General features: G+C 38.1%; 2 long non-coding RNA genes across 4 annotated transcripts; both read left to right on the top strand.

The window, feature by feature from the left end:
* The first annotated feature begins 8,636 nt into the window (after nt 1-8,636).
* On the top strand, nt 8,637-11,179 carry LOC130466294 (uncharacterized). The gene is made up of 4 exons (XR_008926373.1): nt 8,637-9,096; nt 9,221-9,458; nt 9,971-10,034; nt 11,018-11,179. It is a non-coding gene; the product is annotated as an uncharacterized lncRNA (long non-coding RNA).
* Nucleotides 11,180-13,725: 2,546 nt separating this feature from the next.
* Nucleotides 13,726-18,417, top strand: LOC130466295 (uncharacterized). 3 transcript variants are annotated; one of them, XR_008926375.1, is made up of 3 exons: nt 13,726-13,905; nt 17,209-17,272; nt 18,256-18,417. It is a non-coding gene; the product is annotated as an uncharacterized lncRNA (long non-coding RNA). The 3 variants fall into 3 exon arrangements; XR_008926376.1 differs by lacking the exon at nt 13,726-13,905 and adding an exon at nt 16,668-16,696; XR_008926374.1 differs by lacking the exon at nt 13,726-13,905 and having other exon boundaries at nt 16,788-17,272.
* The last annotated feature ends 2,379 nt before the right edge of the window (nt 18,418-20,796 follow it).

The raw sequence follows: 20,796 nt of genomic DNA, 5'->3' as shown, positions 1-20,796 counted from the left end.
GTTGCGTGAGGTTCGGCTCCATTGTCCTGCTCTTTCGCGTTGGGTTGAATTCTGCTACTCTTCTCCAGCGCGGCTGTATTATGGGGAGCATACCTTGTGGTCTTGTCAGGGTGTGCAGCAAGGGGATCCTCTCGGCCCTTTGCTTTTTTCTCTGGTTCTACATCCATTGGTGTGTCGAATTCGAGACTCATTTGATCTATCTTTTCAGGCATGGTACTTGGACGATGGCACTATTGTTGGTGACACTTTGGTGGTTGGGCAGGTCTTGGAGTTGATTTTGGAGGAGGGTCCTCGTTTAGGTCTCCATGTTAATGTTGAGAAGACGGAGGTTTTCTGGCCTTCGGAGGACCCACGTTGTCGTCTAGAGGGTGTCTTTCCTACGGATATTGCTCGTCCTGAGCTTGGTGTTAAGTTGCTTGGTGGCCCAGTCAGTACGGATTCCTCTTTTTGTAAGGCGGTTGTTTCGCAGCGTGTGTCGAAGACTGTTGTGTTGATGGATGCTGTAGCCAAGCTTAATGATCCCCAGTGTGAGTTGTTGCTTCTTCGTGCGTGTACTGGAGTTTCTAAACTATACTTTGGTATGCGCACTTGTTCGCCTCATCTTTTCGAAGCGGCCCAATTATCTTTTGATGTGGCTCTGCGGGCTTCTTTAGAGCGCATCGTGGTTGCTTCGGGACCTGGGTTCGGTGACTGGCAATGGCGCCTTGCCACCTTGCCTTATTCTTATGGAGGATTGGGTGTTTATTCAGCTGGTGATGTTCGGCATTATGCTTTTCTTGCATCCCGTTTGCAGTCTTCTGGTTTGCAGGATTTGCTTCTTCGGCTTTCAGGTGTTGAAGGTCCGGGACCGGCCTTTGATGATGCTCTTGGTCTTTTCAACAGGACCGTGGAGACCGACCTTATGCGTAGCCCTAGTGAGATCGCTGCCCCCAGACTCATGAAGAAATTGGCAGACATATATTTCACGAAGGTTATTGCTGATGCGGAATCCGCCTACTCCTTATCTTCACGTCTTGCTGCCCTATGGAAATCTCAGCAGGGGGATCACTCCTCAGCTTGGTTGCGGGCAGTCCCCATCTCGGGGTTAGGCCAGACTATGAACGGTAAGACTTATCGTTCGGTTCTTTGCTATCGGTTGGGTATTCCGTTGTTCTCTGATTCGACGCCGTGTTCTGCTTGCTCTCGGGTTTTCGACGGGGACATTTATGGGGATCATGCCGTGTCTTGTGCTGGGATTGTGGGTATCAAACATCGACATAATGTTGTTCGTGATACCCTTTTGGATATTTGCTATCGGTCGGGGATTTCTGCTCGTAAGGAGGTTGATGTTGGGCTGACTAGTGAGAGTGATGGAGCTCTTCGTCCTGCAGATATATTGCTTTATTCTTGGGATGGCGGTGTAGATGTGTGTGTTGACTTGACTGGGTCTTCACCTATGACGCAATCTGGGTTGTCAGACTTCGTTCCGGGTCGGGTTGTGGCGGTTGCTGCGCAGCGGAAGCAGGTTAAGTATGCGGCACGTTGTAGGGCTTTGGGTTACGGTTTCTTTCCTTTTTCCTTCTCTTCTTTTGGGGAGTTAGAGAAAGGGGTTGTTTCGTTGCTGAAACGGGTCCAGACGTACTCCAGGGCTCAAGACATAGGGGCACGGGCAGCTGCCCACATTTTCAGCAGGATCGGGTTCGCCATAGCTAGAGGAGTGGGGGCCCAGATTGTATCTCGGCTCCCCACCAACTTCTTGTAGTTTACTTGATCTTTGTAGCTTGTTAAGCTTGTAACGTTTTGGTGGTTTCCCATAATAATAATAATAATAATAATAATAATAAGTCGAACTGAACTGGACTGAATTTAACTGAAAAGTAAGCTCTGAAACTGAAATTAAGTAAAAAAAAAACAAACAAACAGGGCCTAAGTAGTACATTGTGAATGGAGGTGTATTCAGTTATAATCGTCTCATTGTATAACTTTATAATATCAATTTTTTATAATTTTACACATTGACAATTAAAAATATTTATGATTGAAATATGGTATTGGCATACGTGATAGGAGAAATATGTCAACTGGAAAAGAAAAGAGGAGGAGCCAATATCCTGAATTGCAATTTCAGTGCCGATGATGTTAAGAAAGCTATTTTTTCTATACCCAATGACAGTATAATAGTTAAACGAGGTCATGTCTTAAGCTCCTAGCTAGCCATTGAGACTTTGTTATTTTAACTACGAATAAGATGATACATTAAATAATACTCCCTGCTTCTCAATAACTTAGCAGATTTATAATTACTCTTTGCATCAAAATAAATAAATTGAAATGCTCATTGATGTACATAAAAAATAAAAATAAAAGAGAAGTCAAGTTAAGTTCAGATAAGGAGGTCATGTCCTCTGCTCCTAGAGTTCTAGCTATTGAATATTAATGTTTTGTTTAACAAGGTCTATTGATTCACCAAGTTCAATGTTACGCACTAAATGTTTTTTAAGATACAAAGTACTCCATATGAGTATTTTCATACTTGGTACTCCTATTTTGGTGAAATATTTTCTAATAATTTAATTATGCGCGCCATATATGTGTGATGGGTGACTATATAATAATTCATTTTGGACTATAGTGTTAGGTTATGATACATATAACAATTCATAAATCATGCGGAAAAACCATAAAGCCAGGAAAACATATTATTTACACATAATCATTTAGCATAGTTTAGATGCATACACTTTGTTGCATGCCTTCCCTAGCTGCGCCCGAACCGAACAAGAACAAGTCTTTAGAACTCCAAGTGTCGTCCCTCCGTAGATAGTCCACAGCACGTCCGGATCCGCCTTAAGATTGACCAACTAGAATCGCCCTTAAGGTACTATTATTTTCGGCACTTTTGGGCAAATGTGTGACTGAATTTTTCTCTCAAAAACTCACTTTGAATACTTGAAAACTCTTTGTAAATATGTGACCCTAGGCACCTATTTATAGAGTTATGGAAACGGATTTGGAATCCTATTAGGATACTAATTTATTTAATTATAATCCTACTAGGACTCTAATTAAATAAACTAAATCTTTTAGGATTAGATTTGAAGGAAATAATGCCCTTGGTCCAAGTATGCATTCTATGATAAGTCTAATAAATGCGGTTCAGTATTAATTAACAAGTTAATAATTCAGTGAGATCAAGTGAGCTGAATGCCTAGCTAGAGGCCGCTTCAGTTCAAGTGGAATTAATGTTATTAATCCACAGCTTACTCTTGACTGAACCCGTAGGGTCACACAAATAGTACGTAAACGGATCAAGTATTTAATGGCATTAAATACTCCACCTATGAATATTCGGAATCGACGGATCTTGGTTTCAGTGGGAGCTGAGATCGTCACAGGCAAGAAATGAATACTCCGGAAACGATGATATTACCGGAAACGGAAATATGAATCGTATCGGAAATATAAATATTATCCAAGTCGTAGATGTTGCCGGAAACGGAAACATGGTACGTATCGGAAAATATTATCGGAAATGGAAATATTGCCAGAATCGGAAATATTGCCGGAAACGGAAATATTGCCAGAATCGGAAATATTATCGGAATCGGAAAATAATTCCGGAAACGGAAATATTAAATATTTGTTCGAAACGAAAATTAATTCCGGAATCGGAAATATTAAATATTGTTCGTATCGGAAATGAATTCCGGAATCGGAAATTTAATCGGAAGCGTATCGTACGAATAAGCATCGGACGAGGCCTGCCGGACGAGGGCCCAGCACGAAGCCAGGCCATCGCCCAGCAAGCCAAGCGCGCCACACGAACAGCCAAGGCCACGCCAGGCCCAGCGCAAGGCCAGGCCCAGCAGGCCATGGCAGCGCGCACAGCACGCGCAGCGCGCGCAGATGCTTGCGTGGGCTTGTAGCTCGCGTAGGCCTCGCTGCGTGGGCTGCTGCTCGCACGCACGCGCATGGGCGGCCCATCGTGGCTGCCGTGTGTGTGTGCGTAAGTGTTTGTGTTCATGCACGATTCCTAAAACATGCAGAGTTCGGTTAATGATTAAATTCCTAATTCTATTTGATAAATTAATTAATTAGAGTTCTTGTAGGATTCTAGGTTTAATTAATTTGTATCTGAATAGGATTCCAATTCCCTTTCCATACCCCTATAAATATGTGGCCTGGGTTCACAATTTATAACGAGTTTTAAAAGTATTCAAAGTGAGTTTTTGAGAAAAAAATTCAGCCACACATCTTGCTCAAAAGTGCCGAAAATTCTAGTACCTTAAGGGCGATTCTAGTTGGTCAATCTTAAGGCGGATCCGGACGTGCTGTGGACTATCTACGGAGGGACGACACTTGGAGTCCTAAAGACTTGTTCTTGTTCGGTTCGGGCGCAGCTAGGGAGGGCACGCAACAAAGAGTATGCATCTAAATTATGCTATATGATTATGTGTAAATAATATGTAATCCTGGGTTAATGGTTGTTTCCGCATGATTTATGTAATATCATATGTATCATAACCTAACAGTGGTATCACAAGCCCCTTATTATTTTCATAATCTAATTTGCATGAACATGGTTAAATATTACAAATTTGCAAGAATTAAAAAGGGTGATTAATTTTCGTAATTGTTAATTAATTGCAAATTGCGTTTATTTAATTATACGTACGCAGTTTTTCGGCAGTTTCTTCGTTACTCATCCAAATCGAGTGATTTTTGTGTCAATTCCGCATGTAAAAGGCATTATAAAATTTTGACAAAAATAGTATTTTTCTGTTGAACCCAGAATTCTCAAATTCGAAGCCTAACTATGACTTTTCGAAGGTTTTAGTTTTTCGAATGCAAAATTTCGTAAATTTAAGATGTTAAATTAAATATTTGCGATTCTTGTTGATAAATCTTGAATTTTTGATTGACCTACTGTATATGTTTAACAAGTTTGAATGCCTAGCCTTGTTAATTATGCAATCTAATTTGTAATTATGATTAATTTGTTGAAAATTAGAATAATTTAGAATTAATTTGATTTTCATAATTAATTATAATTTAATTAGAAACCTATGATTAAAAACCACCATAAAAAATTGTAAATTTATGATAAATTTTAAATTTTTATGACCTAGACTTGAATCCATAACAATCGGAAATCAATTGAATAATAAATTTTCGATTTTTTCGCCCTAAAATTATGAAATTAATATTATTTATTAATTTGTCATTAATTTTAAATATAAATTTTAAATTTTATGCGATTCGTTCATATAACTTGCACGCACAAAGCAATAGACGCTTCGTGTTACCCTTAAGGGGTGTTGTATAGTGCGGGCATGCGACGACGAGCAAGGGAGCTCGTCGCCCGTGCGGCACGAATGCAATGAGCAAGGGCGTAGTGCACGAGCACAAGGCAGCAGCCCTGCCTTGTGTCGTGGGCCACGAGCTATGAACAAATGGGCATGGGCGAAAGGCAAGCCAAGGCAGTCGCGTGTGGGCAGCAAGCGAGCTGCGCCACAACGCGCGCTGCCTCGCGCAAGAGCGCGCAGCCTCGCGCGCAGCGAGCGCAAGCTCGCGTGCCACGAGCGCTGCGCCCAGCGTTGCTCGCGCGCACAGCGAGCGTTGTCGCGCGCCCAGCGAGCGATGTCGCGCGCCCAGCGAGCGATGTCGCGCGCCCAGCGAGCGATGTCGCGCGCCCAGCGAGCGATGGCTCGCGCGCACAGCGAGCGTTGGCGAGCGCGCACAGCGAGCGCTGGTGAGCGCGCACTGCGAGCGATGGCTCGCGTGCGACGAGCGCTGGCGCGCGCGCAGCAAGCACCACAGCGTGCGATGGCTTGCGATGGAGATGCAGCAGCTATGCGACGAGCGCATGGGCTGCGCGCATATGGCCGGCAATGGCTGTATGCGTGCGGCCCATGGGCGTGCAACGCGTAGGGTGTTCGCGTTACGATTAGATCGTTTTGAATGTTTAATTTGAAAATTTCAGTTCACGTAATTTTAATTAATTTTAAAATTAATAATTTAAATTATTTTCTTGGATTTTAATTTTGAATATTGTAATTATAATAAATGTTATTTATTCTAATTATTTTACTAAAATTAAAATCATGAATTAATTTAAATACGACTGAAATTAAATTAAACTTTTTGGATTCAATTATAAATTTATATGAGCTTTAAATTTTTATTAAATTTGTATGTTTCCGGTTAGACTAGAAATACATTTTTATGTTTAAAATTAGTAAAGCATATGAATTTATTGGTTTAAGTGGGAGCGCTTTTTAGTCATAAACTCTTGATTAGGTCTACAAATCCTTAAGGTTAAAACAACTTGATTAGAATTAATAAGGACTGAATAATTGGTAGATTATTGGTGCCCTTGATTAATTGCTGCAAATATTTACGTGATGCATAATGTGTTTTACTAACCAGCTATGTGGGCCATTCATGATAATGAATGGGTGAATGGTATATATTGTATATGTACTGTTTTGCAGGTTATGAAGTGACTAGTATGGCCCAAATAGGATAGAAAATATGGTCTGCGTACCATTAATTTGAATGTAATTGGTCTAAAGTACCAAAGTTATTTTTCAATTCAAATATGGTCTGCGAACCATCAAATAGTTGTAATTAGTTATAGCTTATCCTATTTGAAGAAAATGGTGCCTCCCACGGAGATTTTCAAGACGGACTTTGAAGTCAAAGCTTCAAGATGAAGTCGGGCCATACTAGATCACATTTATCTTATGCATGTTTTAAGTTATTTATTGCTTTTAAATATGTCTTAAAATGCATGAGATCAAAAGCTTGATTATGTTGCATGATTAAGGATTTTAGTTCACTTAAAATCTAACCAACATAGTAAGAGCCTTAAGTTCCAAACTTAAAAAATTGAGTTAAAAGGTGCCATGCCAAAATATACACTTGCTTGGATATCCTTTACATCAATCTAGTAATAGTTTTCGCTCAGCGAGGTGTTACTTATTGGTCCTAAAGGGGCAAGGTACACAAATAATTGTGAGTACATGTTAGTTTTGGTGAAACTCAACGATATAAGTAAGGAGTCCTTTTATGTCGTGGCAAAATCGATAGGTTTACCTAATAAGTTCTTAGACGTACCTATCAACCAAGAATAGTTTCTAGACTATTAGCAAAAGGCTTTTGCTTACCTAAGATGTTCTAGGATTAAGTCGACAAACTGTTCTTAGTTCTTCAATGATTTTAGGATCTTGGAATCATTTTATTCACACCTGCCGGAACACATAACTTGAATAAAATGCTTAATAAACATTGAATTATGCATGTATGCTAGAATTTAAGTTTATTAAGAGAAACTGTGAATGGTTATTTATTTGTTTATTCTTTTCAATTGTAGTTTTTAATATGGCAAACAACAATTCATTCAACATTCGATCAATTCTCGAAAAGGAGAAGTTGAACGGGAAAAACTTCCTTGACTGGCAAAGGAACTTGCAAATAGTTCTTATGCAGGAAGAAAAGGAGTATGTCCTAGATGAGGCGATGCCCGAAGCTGTAGGCGACGGGGTCACTCAGGCAGCCCTCAATCGTTGGATTGATGCCAACAAGGATGTGAAATGTCTAATGCTCACCACCATGAGTGCGGATCTGCAGAAAACGTTCATCAACTCAGATGCTTTCACAATCATCAGTGAGTTGAAGAACATGTTCCAAGATCTGGCTCGAGTCGAAAGATTCGAGACTCATAGGCAAATTCTTGAGACCAAGCTTAAGAAAGGCGAGCCCGTAAGTCCACATGTTCTCAAAATGATTGGACTCATTGAGAATATGAGTCGGCTGGATCAGCAATTTTCTCAGGAAATGGCTATAGACACCATCCTCCATTCTTTTCATAGCGGGTATGATCAGTTCAAACTGAACTACAGTATGAATAGTCTGGACAAAACGCTCACTGAGCTTCACGGTATGCTGAAGACCGCTGAAAAGACGCTCAAAAGTGATAAGCAGGATGTGCTTATGGTGCGTGGGGGCAAGTTCAAGAAATCTGGAAAGAAGAGGAATGCTAAGAAAGGTGGCAACAAGGCCAGCCCAACTAAGCAAACTGGCGCCAAATCTGTAAAGAGGATGGTCAGTCAACCCACTTCTGAATCCGAATGCTTCTACTGCAAGAAGAAGGGGCATTGGAAGAGAGATTGCTTGAAGCTAAAGGAAGATCAAAAGAACGGAACAGTCGTTCCATCTTCAGGTATTTTCGTTATAGACTGTATACTTGCTAATTCAACTTCTTGGGTATTAGATACAGGTTGTGGCTCACACTTATGTTCCAATCCACAGGGACTAAGAAGAAGTAGAAAGTTAAGCAAGGGTGAAGTCGACCTACGAGTGGGAAATGGAGCACGGATTGCTGCATTAGTTGTAGGAACTTACTATTTGTCGTTGCCCTCCGGGCTAGTTTTGGAACTGGAAGATTGTTTCCATGTTCCAAGTCTTACTAAAAACATCATTTCAGTTTCTTGCTTAGATGCTAAGGGATTTTCCTTTTTAATAAAAGACAATAGTTGTTCGTTTTATTTTAAAGAGATGTTTTATGGATCTGCTAGATTAGTCAATGGACTTTATTTATTAGATCACGACAAACAAGTATATAACATAAATACCAAAAATGTAATCCCCCGTAATTTTATAAATCTTATTAATACATTTTAACGTATAGTTAATTATATTTAAATAGAATTTACGAATTTTAGAAATAAAAATGTAATTAACGAATATTTATTTTTATACGTTTTAAATATTTCAACGATTTATGAAATTAAAATAATTTTAGAATTTCATGTTGAAAATAAATCGAATTACAAAACCGATTGAATTTAGAGAACGTTCCTAATCGATTTTGGAATGAAATCCTAAAACTAAGTTCCTAATTCTAGCCCACTTTGGTAAAGCCCATTGTGATAAACCTAAACCCCCATAATCTCATCTCACGTGAAACCAAAGAAACAACAAAAGAAAAATCTCTCTCCTTCATCCTTCACCCTTCACGTGAACCCTCAAACCCTCAAACCTTGCAGCCGCCAGCCACCAGCCACCGCACACCGCCTGCACCACCCTCGCCGTCGGCGTCTCCTCCTTCGTCCGGTAAACCTCCCTCCTCTCTTATCTCTTTCGTTCTCCTCCGTTCTCCTTCTCCTCTCACGTTTTCCTTTTCGTGATTGGTTTTCCTTTCGTTCCTCTCCTCCTTAATGCTCGTGGTTTTGTGCAGCAACCACCACCCACCTACGAAACCGACCGCGACAGCCACCGTCCTGTGTCGTCGCCGACCAACCAGCACCAACTTCGCAATCCTTCCACACGCAAACAGTCCTCCCTTTGGCTTGCTCCTTGCTCACGGCACCACCACCAACGACCCGAGCAACCCTCGCTGCCACCATCGACAGCCGCCACCGCCGCTGCCGCGCCATCTCCGACCGCCGTCCAACCACTCTTCATTCTTTCTTTTGGTTAATTCTTAACCCTTAAATTAATTAATGTTTTAATTACGTTTTAATGATTTAATTATGTTTCTTGAATTTAAATTATAAGTTTTATGATTTGATTATGAATTTCAAGAATTATATGTTTGCATAATTAGATTATTAATTTCAGATTATATAAATGCATTGAACTATTAATTTTTAATTATTTAAAGAATGAATTTTAAGGTTTTTAATGATTTAAATCATGGTAGGATGTTTAGGAATTATTAAATTTATTGTTTTTATGATTTCAAACATGTTAATTATGTTTCGGAGTAGTTTGAAAGTAGTTATATTGCTGGAAATTTAAAGTATGATGCTTTGAAGAGTTTTCAACGAATTTCAATAATTAATATAATAATTATGATGCTAGAAATCAAATATTCAAGTTTCGATATTGGAAAATGTTCTAATTATGTTTATGAAGGGTTTGAAGCTCCCTAATGTTGCTGAAAATTCAATATGAATTGATATGAGTCTATATTGGTTGTTGTTAGGTGGAGAATTCTCCGTAGGCGACTTTTGAATTCTTAAAGTGGTCTCGCATTTTGTTTACACAAGGTACGTACATACCTGTGTGCTTGGAATGTGTGCTAATTGTTGAAACCATGTTGAACTTGTTGGTGAACTTGGTTGTGTTGAGATTGTTGTTGAACTTAGTTATGTTGATATTATTGACGAACTCGGTTAGGTTGAAATTGCATGTTTAATATTGTTGGACGGACATATTGAACTTATATTGCATTATGAGAATTGTAACATGTTAGTATGGAAGATTGATGCAAACATGTTTGATTGGGAACACTAGATTATTTAGTATATAATTCAGATCAGTTAATTGTTGTTCCCTTTTAGCTTTTCACTACTTTATGAGGGCGGAGGACCTCATTTAGTAAGTTGAAACCTTATACCCATATACAGGGGTTGATCAGTATTAGAGAAAAGATTGGAGTTAATTGGAATGAGTCTTGTTTGATGCCTCTGTGATCACTTACTCAATTCCAAGATAAAAACAGTTATAAATAAATGTGAGTTGCATGCCTTATGTGATTGTTGAGTCATAACAGGGTGTCAATTTGTAAATCATGTAAAGTGAAACTGAGTAGCAATAGCTTTAGACTGTGCACGTCTAAAGTGACGGACAAACAGGAGTTGGGGTTCATGGTGGTAGCCCATGGCCTTTCATTCGGACCGGATTGATCACCGCGTCCTATTTTCAGTCAAACGTTCCTCGATATCGCAGGTCACTGAGGTTACGGAGTCGCGCCCGTACCTCGTCTAGCTAGAAAACTCGGTCCATTGCCTATTTCAATTAAAATAATATTATTGTTATAAAGGTCTAGTCCAGTCTAGCCTAGTCTAGTTAAGTATGGTCGTCAGATTATCATGCTTTGTCTGCCCTTAATTATGTTTAATAGTATCATGTTAGGATTATTATTGCTTTAGTATGTAGTACTCAGCTTTGCTGATTACGTGCTTTGTTTGTGTGTGTTGATCATGGCTATGCCTTATTGATCCTGTGATGACCCATCTTTGGTGAGCAGTCTCTAAGGATCAATAAGCGTTGCCCATCTACAGGTTTGAAGATGATGCATCATTGGGATCGGGATTAGAGAGCTTGTAGTTCATTTGATTTTCTAAGTTGGATTTGGTTTGTTTAAGTGGACTCTAAAACTTATTGAATTAGTAACATTAACTTTGTTTTTCGTTGATTGGTTTTTGGGATTTATTCTGAAAATGATTATTTATAAACCTACAGTTAGTTTTATGTTTTCCGCTGCAAAATTCTGAATAAGCCGTTACGTTTTCACACGGGCGATAATGCCTTGATAATTCTCTACGTTTTATATTAAAATGTTCTTTTAGAAAAGAGAGAATTGTCGGGGTGTTACAAAGTGGTATCAGAGCTAAGGTTTTACTTAACAATTTTTTTAGGCGCCTAACTATCTAGTTATTTAAAATAAATTTCTTAAAAATCGAGCTTCTACGTATTATAGTGTTCAAAAATTGGTACTTTTTTTTTGGGGGGCCGATTTCCTTTTATCTTGTTTGAAAGTATATAATATTTCTTATTTAAGTTCGGAATTAACTTATTTATTCGAAACTTTTTGTTTATGTGAATTAAGTACGTTTTTCTTTATTTTCGAAATTAAATTAAATATATTCGAAAAAAATAAAATAAAAAAATCTTATTCCTTAAGTATATTTATTCGTTTAATATTTATTCGCTTAATAAATATGTATTCGTTTATTATTTATTCGTTTAATAAAAATTTCTTATTAATTATTCGTTTTAAAAAAAAAAAATATTCTTTATTTTATTTATTCGTTTATTATTAATTCGTTTAATAAACTTTTTCTTACTAATCGTTCTTGTTTTATTCTTTAAATTCTTCAATGTTTGACCTATTATGATTTATTATGAGAGATGGGTAATATAGGAAAGGGCATATAGGATAGAATTATATGTGCATTAGTAGTTAATTGCTAACATAAGAAGTTAATTGCTATGTGCATGTGTTAAATGTTTAAGTGTTGCATGTAAATGTGCATAGAAATTGTTTGATTCCACCAAACTTATTGTTTTATTGAATTCTGATTATGCTTTGGTTGGGAAATCGTTAGTAAGATCTTAAGTTGTTTGTTTCATGAATAAAACGCTTCTTTCCAAGTACACCAACATAGGATCCTTTGAGAAGATCGACGAATACTGAGGATCTAGATTTCACTTCACAAATTTCCAAGGAAAGAACAGATAGACAAGATGCCTTAAACATTTGAAGTTGTAATAGTTAGTTTGTTCTTAAATGTTTTGGAGAATAAGTAGCAAAGCTACAACAGTTTAAAGTTAAAGCAATAAGAGTTTGAGTTATTCTTTATTCTTTTCAAGGATGTATTAAACCTTTATAGAATTAGCAATAAAAGTTAAAGTATTCGTTTCCAATGTGAGAATTCCATAATTCGCCAACAATAGTTTATGTTTATATCATAGAACTTTTATTTTATTTTGAGGACAAGTGTGTTGTTAATATTTAGGGATTGTTATACTCATTCTTTTGAGGAATAAAAGTTAGATCATTGATTATCCAAAGGACCAAGAGTTTATTTTGGGCACGCAAAGGGAATGTTTTCTTCTTTTTCTACCTTATTATTTGTGATGATTGAATTTGATCCTTGTTTCTTAGTTGAATGTCCGGTATGCGAATATCATTCATAAATGATTGTTTATGTATGTGAATTCTGGATGCTGGTGTGATATTACATTGCTAGGATAATGTTAAGTGAAGTTTCGAACGTAAAATAGAATATATTACTTACAGGTCGCGCTTTAGGATGGCCAACAATAATGACCTAGCTGCTGCTATTCGCCTCTTGGCGGAAAAACTAGCCCAGGAAAGAACTGAGCGCCCCGATTCTGCAGGGAACATGTTTGAAAGGTTTGCGAAAGTTAAGCCACCATACTTCAAGGGGCAAGCAGACCCGACCTTCCTAGAACGCTGGATTAGGGAGTTTGAAAAACTATTTTGGGCGGTAAATTGTCCTGAAAATATGAAAGTAGGCCAAGCTGTCCTTTACCTAAAAGATGAGGCCGATCTATGGTGGAAAGAAAATAGAACTAAGCTAAGTGTTGTTGAAGGATTTAATTGGGACTCATTTGTTGTTGCATTGAGGGAAAAGTTTTATCCTCCTTTTATAACAAAACGAAAAGCGCAGGAATTCATAAACCTTGGGATGGGGAGTATGACCATCGCTGAATATTATAGCAAATTTATAGCGATGTCGAGGATCGCACCTGAAGTTGTAGCCACAGAAGAGATAAAGGCTCAGAGGTTTGAGCAAGGGTTGACCGATGAGTTCCAGTTGGGATTAGGTGGAGAAATCTTTACCTCTTTAGATAATGTGTATGAGAGAACCGTTCATATTTACGGTTTGCAGTCCATAAGGGACGCGAAAAATGTTGTTGGGGAGAAAAGAAAAGAGTTTAATGTCCAGGAAAACCAAGGGAATTTCAAGAGGAATATGAATGAGAATAGGAATGAAAATGGAAATGGAAATTTTCGAGGAGGAAACAGTCAGGGGCACAACAATAGGAGTAAATCCGAGAGAGTGTATCACTGCAAGAGGTGCAACAATAACCAGCCTGGGAAGGACTGTAAAGGAAAATTGGTGAATTGCCACTATTGTCAGAAAAGGGGGCATAGAGAGTTTGAGTGCTTCATTAAGCACATAAAGGAACAAAATAGTAATGGAGGTGGGAACCAAGAGAGGTTTAACCAGTCTGGAGATCAAAATTCAAAGCCTGGAGGGGCACAAAACAATCAAGAGAACTATAATAAGCCTGCAAATGATAACAACAACCAGGATAAGGCTCCGGGCAAACTATTCATGATGAGTAGAAATGAAGCTGAACGTTCTGCAGACGTAGTTCATGGTACTTTTTTTTAATTAATTTTGTGCTAGTTAAACATTATTTGATTCGGTAGCAACTTATTCTTTCATTTTGTCATTTGTTATTAAAAGTCTGAAATTAGTAGATTTTGAATGTTTCATTTACCTGTTATTATGCCCACCGGGGTAACCATAAGGTGTATAAGATTATTTAAGAACTTGCCTTTGAAGACAAAAGATTGCGTTTTCCCTTCTGATTGGACAAAAGTTTAATTTTAGGGACCTAGATGTAATTCCAGGGACGGATTGACTAAGTTTTTCCAAGGCTAAGATAGACTGTGAAATTTAGAGAGTAATTTTAAGGAACCTTGTTGGGAAATTGACCTCATGTAGATGTTTTGAGAAGTCCAAGAACCTTTAGTTATTTCTGTAATGCGAGTGAGGAAATGGACGAATAGAGAGCGTGAGCTATTTTTTCTGTAGTGTGCTAGTTGGGAGTAAATAAGTTGGAGTGAAGATCGAGGATGTTCCCAGTGTGAATGAATTCATTGATGTGTTTCCGAGTGGAATTGCGAGTATGTCACCAACTAGAGCATTTGAGTTCACTATAGAGTTAAATCCTGAAACGACACCTATATCTGAAACACCGTATAGCAAGGAATGAGAAAGAGCATGGTAAACACTTGAGAGTTATTTTGGAGACGCTTAGAAAGAATCTAGTTTTATATGGATGAAGTATACAAATCTTGAAGTCATGTGGGTATAAGTGACACTGGCGGAATAGTGAAGGACTAAATTGATTGAAAACTACGTTACTTAAGGGAATAAATTTAAGAGAAGATTCGAGTGGTCCAGGATCGTTAGAAATCATTTGGCATCTTAAAAAGATGAAAAGAAATATATGAATTGGTGAAAGAGCTAGGGGTTGTGCCCAAAAGTTATACATATCCATGAAAGGCATAATGAGGTTTGGTAAAAAGGAAAAGTTGACCAGAAGGAGTCTCTGTAGATCCTGCTAAGATTAGAGAGGTGAGTGAGTGACCTATTCCAAGAACGTGTATGTATCTAAAGTTTTCTAGGCCTAGATGACCATTATAGGATGTTGTGAAAGACTTTTCGAAGAGAGAAAAACCATTGACCAACTTGTTGAAAAAGGAATCGAAATTCAAGTGAAGTGAGAAATGTGAGGAAGCTTTTTAGATTTAGCTTTTGTCGCGTCAATTGAAACCTTATAAGGCTAATTACCAAACCCATGACCTAGAGTTAGCTGTTATGGTGTTATCTACGAATATTTGGAGACATTACCTTTATAGAGCAACATGTAAGATCCTTACCGAGAACAAAAGTCTGAAATTTTGGCAATAAGGTCCAGTTGAATCTTTGGGACAACATTGAAAATGAATATTTCTTTCCACCCTGCAACCGATAGACAGATTGAGATTACTAACGGAATTTATGTTGAAAACCGGTGTTATTGACTTTAAGGGTAATTGGGAAGGCCACCTAGGTTCGATTGAATTTTCGTGCATCAATAGTTACCATGCAAGAATTACGATGTCACATGTTGAGGCACTGTATGGAAAGAATTGTAGAAGTCTTACTTGTTGGAATGAGTTTAGTGAGAATATTGTATTGAGGACATAATTCGTTGAGGAAGAAATACCCAAAGTTATTCCCTGAGATGAGTTACGAGGGCGTAACTCGTTTTATTTAAGAGGGGTAGAATGCGATATAAATTCGCGCTTCTTACCTAATTTTATGGTGTTTTTATGCATTTTTATGCTTATTTTAGCAAATTATACATGTCGATGCAAGTAAATAGATTCTCCGCGTAAGAAAAAGGTGTTCATGAGTAATTCAAGAAACTTTAAGTTGGCAAAAGAGTGTACATAAATGCCACAAGTACTTCTACAATAAGAATAAGTTCAAAAGTTTGGAAAGATATGTGAATTTTCGTGTCAAGTTTCGGGACGAAACTTCTTTTAAGAGGGGTAGATTGTAATCCCCCGTAATTTTATAAATCTTATTAATACATTTTAACGTATAGTTAATTATATTTAAATAGAATTTACGAATTTTAGAAATAAAAATGTAATTAACGAATATTTATTTTTATACGTTTTAAATATTTCAACGATTTATGAAATTAAAATAATTTTAGAATTTCATGTTGAAAATAAATCGAATTACAAAACCGATTGAATTTAGAGAACGTTCCTAATCGATTTTGGAATGAAATCCTAAAACTAAGTTCCTAATTCTAGCCCACTTTGGTAAAGCCCATTGTGATAAACCTAAACCCCCATAATCTCATCTCACGTGAAACCAAAGAAACAACAAAAGAAAAATCTCTCTCCTTCATCCTTCACCCTTCACGTGAACCCTCAAACCCTCAAACCTTGCAGCCGCCAGCCACCAGCCACCGCACACCGCCTGCACCACCCTCGCCGTCGGCGTCTCCTCCTTCGTCCGGTAAACCTCCCTCCTCTCTTATCTCTTTCGTTCTCCTCCGTTCTCCTTCTCCTCTCACGTTTTCCTTTTCGTGATTGGTTTTCCTTTCGTTCCTCTCCTCCTTAATGCTCGTGGTTTTGTGCAGCAACCACCACCCACCTACGAAACCGACCGCGACAGCCACCGTCCTGTGTCGTCGCCGACCAACCAGCACCAACTTCGCAATCCTTCCACACGCAAACAGTCCTCCCTTTGGCTTGCTCCTTGCTCACGGCACCACCACCAACGACCCGAGCAACCCTCGCTGCCACCATCGACAGCCGCCACCGCCGCTGCCGCGCCATCTCCGACTGCCGTCCAACCACTCTTCATTCTTTCTTTTGGTTAATTCTTAACCCTTAAATTAATTAATGTTTTAATTACGTTTTAATGATTTAATTATGTTTCTTGAATTTAAATTATAAGTTTTATGATTTGATTATGAATTTCAAGAATTATATGTTTGCATAATTAGATTATTAATTTCAGATTATATAAATGCATTGAACTATTAATTTTTAATTATTTAAAGAATGAATTTTAAGGTTTTTAATGATTTAAATCATGGTAGGATGTTTAGGAATTATTAAATTTATTGTTTTTATGATTTCAAACATGTTAATTATGTTTCGGAGTAGTTTGAAAGTAGTTATATTGCTGGAAATTTAAAGTATGATGCTTTGAAGAGTTTTCAACGAATTTCAATAATTAATATAATAATTATGATGCTAGAAATCAAATATTCAAGTTTCGATATTGGAAAATGTTCTAATTATGTTTATGAAGGGTTTGAAGCTCCCTAATGTTGCTGAAAATTCAATATGAATTGATATGAGTCTATATTGGTTGTTGTTAGGTGGAGAATTCTCCGTAGGCGACTTTTGAATTCTTAAAGTGGTCTCGCATTTTGTTTACACAAGGTACGTACATACCTGTGTGCTTGGAATGTGTGCTAATTGTTGAAACCATGTTGAACTTGTTGGTGAACTTGGTTGTGTTGAGATTGTTGTTGAACTTAGTTATGTTGATATTATTGACGAACTCGGTTAGGTTGAAATTGCATGTTTAATATTGTTGGACGGACATATTGAACTTATATTGCATTATGAGAATTGTAACATGTTAGTATGGAAGATTGATGCAAACATGTTTGATTGGGAACACTAGATTATTTAGTATATAATTCAGATCAGTTAATTGTTGTTCCCTTTTAGCTTTTCACTACTTTATGAGGGCGGAGGACCTCATTTAGTAAGTTGAAACCTTATACCCATATACAGGGGTTGATCAGTATTAGAGAAAAGATTGGAGTTAATTGGAATGAGTCTTGTTTGATGCCTCTGTGATCACTTACTCAATTCCAAGATAAAAACAGTTATAAATAAATGTGAGTTGCATGCCTTATGTGATTGTTGAGTCATAACAGGGTGTCAATTTGTAAATCATGTAAAGTGAAACTGAGTAGCAATAGCTTTAGACTGTGCACGTCTAAAGTGACGGACAAACAGGAGTTGGGGTTCATGGTGGTAGCCCATGGCCTTTCATTCGGACCGGATTGATCACCGCGTCCTATTTTCAGTCAAACGTTCCTCGATATCGTAGGTCACTGAGGTTACGGAGTCGCGCCCGTACCTCGTCTAGCTAGAAAACTCGGTCCATTGCCTATTTCAATTAAAATAATATTATTGTTATAAAAGTCTAGTCCAGTCTAGCCTAGTCTAGTTAAGTATGGTCGTCAGATTATCATGCTTTGTCTGCCCTTAATTATGTTTAATAGTATCATGTTAGGATTATTATTGCTTTAGTATGTAGTACTCAGCTTTGCTGATTACGTGCTTTGTTTGTGTGTGTTGATCATGGCTATGCCTTATTGATCCTGTGATGACCCATCTTTGGTGAGCAGTCTCTAAGGATCAATAAGCGTTGCCCATCTACAGGTTTGAAGATGATGCATCATTGGGATCGGGATTAGAGAGCTTGTAGTTCATTTGATTTTCTAAGTTGGATTTGGTTTGTTTAAGTGGACTCTAAAACTTATTGAATTAGTAACATTAACTTTGTTTTTCGTTGATTGGTTTTTGGGATTTATTCTGAAAATGATTATTTATAAACCTACAGTTAGTTTTATGTTTTCCGCTGCAAAATTCTGAATAAGCCGTTACGTTTTCACACGGGCGATAATGCCTTGATAATTCTCTACGTTTTATATTAAAATGTTCTTTTAGAAAAGAGAGAATTGTCGGGGTGTTACAAAAAAGGCCAAAAAGGATGATTCAGATCTCACCTATCTGTGGCATTGTCGATTAGGCCATATAAACTTGAAACGCTTAGAAAGACTTCAAAAGGAAGGAATTCTAGAACCATTTGACTTAGAGGATTATGGTAAATGCGAATCATGTTTACTTGGCAAAATGACAAAGCAACCTTTCTCTAAAGTTGGAGAAAGAGCAAATGAACTATTGGGTTTAATCCATACAGATGTATGTGGACCAATGAGTACAAATGCTAGAGGTGGTTTCAGCTACTTTATCACTTTCACTGATGACTTCAGTAGGTATGGTTATGTCTACCTAATGAAGCATAAGTCTGAATCCTTTGACAAATTCAAGGAATTTCAGAGTGAAGTAGAGAATCAATTAGGCAAGAAGATTAAGGCACTGCGGTCTGATAGAGGCGGTGAATATCTGAGCTATGAATTTGATGACCATCTGAAAGAATGTGGAATTCTATCAGAGTTGACTCCTCCTGGAACACCACAATGGAACGGTGTGTCGGAACGGAGGAACAGAACCTTGCTAGACATGGTCAGGTCAATGATGGGTCAGGCCGAACTTCCATTAGAATTTTGGGGACATGCACTAAATACAGCTGCACTCACTATAAATAGAGCTCCGTCTAAAGCTGTCGAAAAGACTCCATACGAATTATGGTTTGGAAAGCCTCCAAATGTGTCTTTTCTTAAGATTTGGGGATGTGAAGTATACGTCAAACGATTAATTTCAGACAAACTTCATCCAAAATCTGACAAATGTATCCTTGTGGGCTATCCAAAGGAAACAAAGGGGTATTACTTCTACAATAAATCTAAGAACGAGGTGTTTGTTGCTCGAGATGGTGTCTTTTTGGAGAAAGATCACATTTCCAAAATGACAAGTGGGAGAAAAGTAGACCTCGAAGAAATTCGAGTCGAACAACAAACTCTAGAGAATGCTCAAGATGACATTCAGGATGAAACTCAGAGATCTTTAGAAGAATCTGGTGAGAATCATGGTCAATCTAGAAATGTTACCCCGCGTAGATCGCAAAGATATAGATCTCAACCGGAAAGGTACTTAGGTATTTTGACAAACGAGAGCTATGACGTTCTATTACTTGAAAGTGATGAACCTGCGACTTACAAACAAGCTATGACGAGCCCTAGCTCCAAGCAATGGCAAGAAGCCATGCAATCTGAATTGGACTCCATGTCTGAAAACCAAGTATGGGATTTGGTCGATTTGCCAGATGGCTACCAAGCCATTGGAAGCAAATGGGTTTTCAAACTGAAAAAGGACAAGGATGGGAAACTTGAAGTTTTCAAAGCTAGATTGTTGCAAAAGGCTACAGGCAAGTCCACGGTGTGGATTACGATGAAACCTTTTCACCAGTTGCAATGCTAAAGTCTATTCGGATAATGTTAGCAATCGCTGCATATTACGATTACGAAATATGGCAGATGGATGTCAAAACTGCTTTCTTAAACGGCGTTTTAACAGAAACTGTGTTTATGACACAGCCTGAAGGTTTTGAGGATCCAAAGAATGCTAAAAAGGTATGCAAGCTAAAGAAATCAATCTACGGATTGAAGCAGGCATCCAGGAGCTGGAATATACGTTTTGATGAAGCAGTCAGTGACTTTGGTTTCATCAAGAACGCAGACGAATCTTGTGTATACAAGAAGGTCAGTGGGAGCAAAATTGCTTTCCTAGTATTATATGTCGACGACATATTACTTATCGGAAATGACATTCCTATGTTGAACTCTGTCAAGATTTGGCTTGGGAAATGTTTTTCGATGAAGGATCTAGGAGAAGCACAGTACATATTGGGCATCAAGATTTACAGAGATAGATCTAAAAGGATGATTGGACTTAGTCAAAGCACTTATATCAATAAGGTGCTTGATAGGTTCAAGATGGCGGACTCCAAGCGAGGCTACCTACCCATGTCTCACGGAATGACTCTAAGCAAGACTCAGTGCCCAAAAACACTTGATGAGCGTAGACGAATGAATGGGATTCCATATGCATCATTGATTGGTTCAATAATGTATGCTATGATATGTACACGCCCGGATGTTGCGTACGCACTCAGTGCTACGAGCAGATACCAGTCAGACCCAGGAGAGGCGCATTGGACTGCTGTCAAGAATATTCTGAAGTACCTGAAAAGGCACAAAGATGAC

The sequence above is a fragment of the Spinacia oleracea genome, chromosome 1 (assembly GCF_020520425.1).
Source record: "Spinacia oleracea cultivar Varoflay chromosome 1, BTI_SOV_V1, whole genome shotgun sequence".
Taxonomy (NCBI): Eukaryota; Viridiplantae; Streptophyta; class Magnoliopsida; order Caryophyllales; family Amaranthaceae; genus Spinacia; species Spinacia oleracea.
Note: the sequence above shows the minus strand (reverse complement) of the source record. Positions and strands in the feature narration are given on the sequence as shown.